We start from the raw sequence: 3,772 nt of genomic DNA on the forward strand, positions 1-3,772 counted from the left end.
AGAATGATATGCAAGCTATCACTGATAGGAACCTAGTGCTATCTCATATCATTTAGCTATGAATATATATGGTTAAAAGGGCTTATTTTGAGAGAGGGTCTTGTATTTTTCTGTCCATTTTCTCTATTCAGTATTTAATAGGTGGTAATATACTTATTGGTTCCTTTCCACAACCTTAAAGATCAACACAACAGGTACTGCTTCTTAGAAACTCTTACCTATTAGCAGATATATTTACAAATGAAAATAGCTGGCGTATTTCACCTACAATTCATCTTAAGGATTGTAAAACTGGATGTTTTACCAAGAGATCAGGAAAATGAATTTTCAAATTTAAAAAAATCCTTACATCTCATTCAATTGGGTAAGATTCATTCTCTCATGATTATAAGTTAGAGAGCTACTTTGGTGTAGTGCAGGGGTAGGCAACCTTGGCTCTTTTGTGACTCGTGGATTTCAACTCCCAGAATTACTGAGCCAGCATAGTTGGCTCAGGAATTCTGGGAGTTGAAGTCCACGAGTCGTAAAAGAGCCAAGGTTGCCTACCCCTGGTGTAGTGGTTAAGACATCAGGCTAAAAACTGGAGAGCCTGAGTTCTAGTACTGGGTACTAGAAAGCCAACTGGGTAACCTTGGGCCTGTCACTCTGACTCCTAAGATGGAGGCAATGGTAAACCACTTCTGAAACACTGTCAAGAAAAGTGCAGGGATTTGTCCAGGTAATTGGCAGGAGTCAATACTGACTCAAAGGCAAATGCACACAACAAGGTTAGAAAGGGTAGCAGGGTAATAATTTAATTTTTCCTTAATGAAATACATTAGTATTTATAGTTGTACTTCCTCATACAAATGTATAGAAAGGCAATAGAGTTGATCAGAAATCACCAGCATTTCAATGGAACCACTGGAAAAAGGAGCACCATAAACTGTATGGCTATATATTATTTGCCTCGGCTATATTAAGAGTGTATTTAGAGGGAGAATGAACTATATTATTAGCCTCTTTAGTCTTGTAACAACTCTCTTAATATTCAACTCTTTTCTAATTTCCCTTTCAAACTCTTTGTTTCCTAACTGCCCTTATTTCCACAGTTTTCTTTCTGAAGACTGCGGGAAACATCTAGAAACATCCATCATCGAACTATGGTATTAAACCCTCACGAGGATCCAGAAAAATTAATATGCTTGCTTTCATGCTTGCTTCTACAACAAATTATTCCACAGAGCAACCAAAGAATTCAGCACCAAAGCTGAAATCCTGGCTGGAATGGTTTTGAAACAGAATCTGTGCTAAAATACGTATTTTTCAAAAGGACATTACTGTATAACAAATTCCCTTTTCCCAAACCCAAATATATTAATAGTTTATTATTCCTTTTGGTTACATATGCAGTAGAAATACTTTCACTTCTTCTATTTAAAGCTTCTCTGTAGTGAGTTTTGGCCTGCTCAGCACAAAAAATGAAGTCAAATACTTAAACATTCCAGTTGTCGTGCCAATAACTATGGAGAGCATGCCTCAGTTTAAAGACCTCATTTTCCTGGCTGCAATGAAGGAAAAAAATTTGGCTTGGAACTGGATTAGCAGACCTTGTTTCAGACCATGCATATAACTCTTAGAATTCTTCCACAAGTTGAACAATTTGCATATGGCATACTTCATATGGGAGAGTACCTGTTACACCGAGCCAGTAGGTTGGTTAATGACAAACATCCCTGCAAATAGTCTGACAAATAACTGATAACTATTATTAAACAAATAGGGGGAATCTGGCTTCATTTCATTGGAAGAAACTTGGCAGATGAAAAGATCACTTACTTAAGGCTTCATTCTGTGCCTTGTTATAGTATTACTAATTTAATAATAATAATAATAATAATAATAACAACAACAACAACAACATATGGCTGACTGTGCGATGATCCATAATAATAATAATAATAATAATAATAATAATAATAATAATAATAATAATAATAATAATAATAATAATAATAGTTGGAAGGGACCTTGGAGGTCAGCCTATCTCATTGTCTGTAACCCACTCAGTCCAAAGCCAACAGGTGTACATGGACATCATTGCTAAGTCAGATGAATAGCTTAGTAGAGAATTTGGGATGAATCGGAGTATGTGAGGCACGCAGAGATAAATTCTATTCTATTTCCCTAAAGTTGTACATTTCAAAAACTAACCTAAATATTTATGGGTTATCATATAGAATGCAATGACAATCACAAATGGATGCAATATAGAGGAAAAAGAATTATCTATTCTTTTCCCAAAAGATCTACTTACAGTGTTTCAAGAAATCTATTTACATGAACTGTATCACTGCAGTTGCCTATAAAGGTTCCACATTTCTTCTAGACATCTTAAGGAGTTTCTAGGAAATAGAAATGTTTTCCCCAAATCTAGGAGAGAAGACCAACTGAGTTCTTCCTTGGAAAATTTCCCCCTTGGCAGAATTCTGTATGCTGTGGAAACATTCAGATTCCCTATCCTGATCCAACCACTCCCTTAGCTGACTGTTCAAAAACTGCAGTTGGTCCAAGAGTATGATCTAAATGAGCCAGCAACTGGTTCCAATGATAATTTGTCATGTTAGTCCTTGCAACTTGAAAGGGGGAATAGGAATTGGGCTATAATCAGCAGAATAAAAAAGTGAGACCCTTATTTATAAAGGCAGATTTACAATCTTTAGTTGCTGCAACAGTGTTTAAATTCCAAGAGAAAATATGAGAAAACTCCTACCACGAGCTTTTTCAGATTGGAAAAATGTGGGCAGCCAGACTTGTATTGATGAAAACACCACCAGCAGCAAAAGCAGCACTTCCACTTTATTTTTGAAAAATAAAGCCCAAAAATATCATCTAGAAAAAAACTGAAATTCTCATGCATACTGGCAATAAGTTAGCAGAACAGGGAGATTATATGCTAATACTCTTTTTGCCATGTTTATTCATTCTGATAATGCTAGTGGTTTTACTGCTGCTCTTCCTTCATTTTCCAAACAAAGTAGCTTGGCTGGCACCCCACTTCAATGCCATCTCTGCTTAGTACCAAATGTGACTGAAAACAGGGAAATGATTTAATGTCTGCTTGCCAGGAGTGGAGGCGGATCCTCCTTTTTTGGCTGAGATGATGGTCTCAACAATATTCTCTCTTAGCAATATGGCAACCAAACTTAAATCTCTTAGCAAATAGCAAACTCCAAATTATGCAAGAAAATAATACTGCAAATTCATTCCTAGAATATAAGTGTGAGCAAAGTTCTCACCCCAACTACACCAAGAGAGAGATAACGGCTAATCCAAAAATCACCCTGTGGACATTGACCATGAAACACCATGATTTGTGGATTAAATTCACAAAATTAAAGAGAATAAATATGCTAATCAGATTTGATCTGAAGCACACGGTCAAAAATAAGATCAGTGTAAGGAACAGGTTTAATATATAATATATGAAGCTTTAAAAAAGAGAGAACATTGAAGATTTATTGAAATGAAAAAAGGGGGGTTTGATGACAGTCTTGAAAACTGGATATATGTATCCCAACAACTCATTTCTAATACCGTATTTATCGGCGTATAACACGCACAGGCGTATAACACGCACCTTCATTTTAAGAGGGAAATTTCAAGAAAAAAAAGCGCCGGCTCGAGAGCGAAAGCAAAAGGGGAGGGGGAGTGGGGCTTCGTTCACACGCGGATCCCCATGCTCGTATTTATTTACCGTATTATGCCCCGGCTGGCGGCGGCGGCAGCAGAA

This window comes from Protobothrops mucrosquamatus, unplaced genomic scaffold (assembly GCF_001527695.2).
Source record: "Protobothrops mucrosquamatus isolate PMUCROS unplaced genomic scaffold, P.Mucros_1.0 scaffold457, whole genome shotgun sequence".
Classification (NCBI taxonomy): Eukaryota; Metazoa; Chordata; class Lepidosauria; order Squamata; family Viperidae; genus Protobothrops; species Protobothrops mucrosquamatus.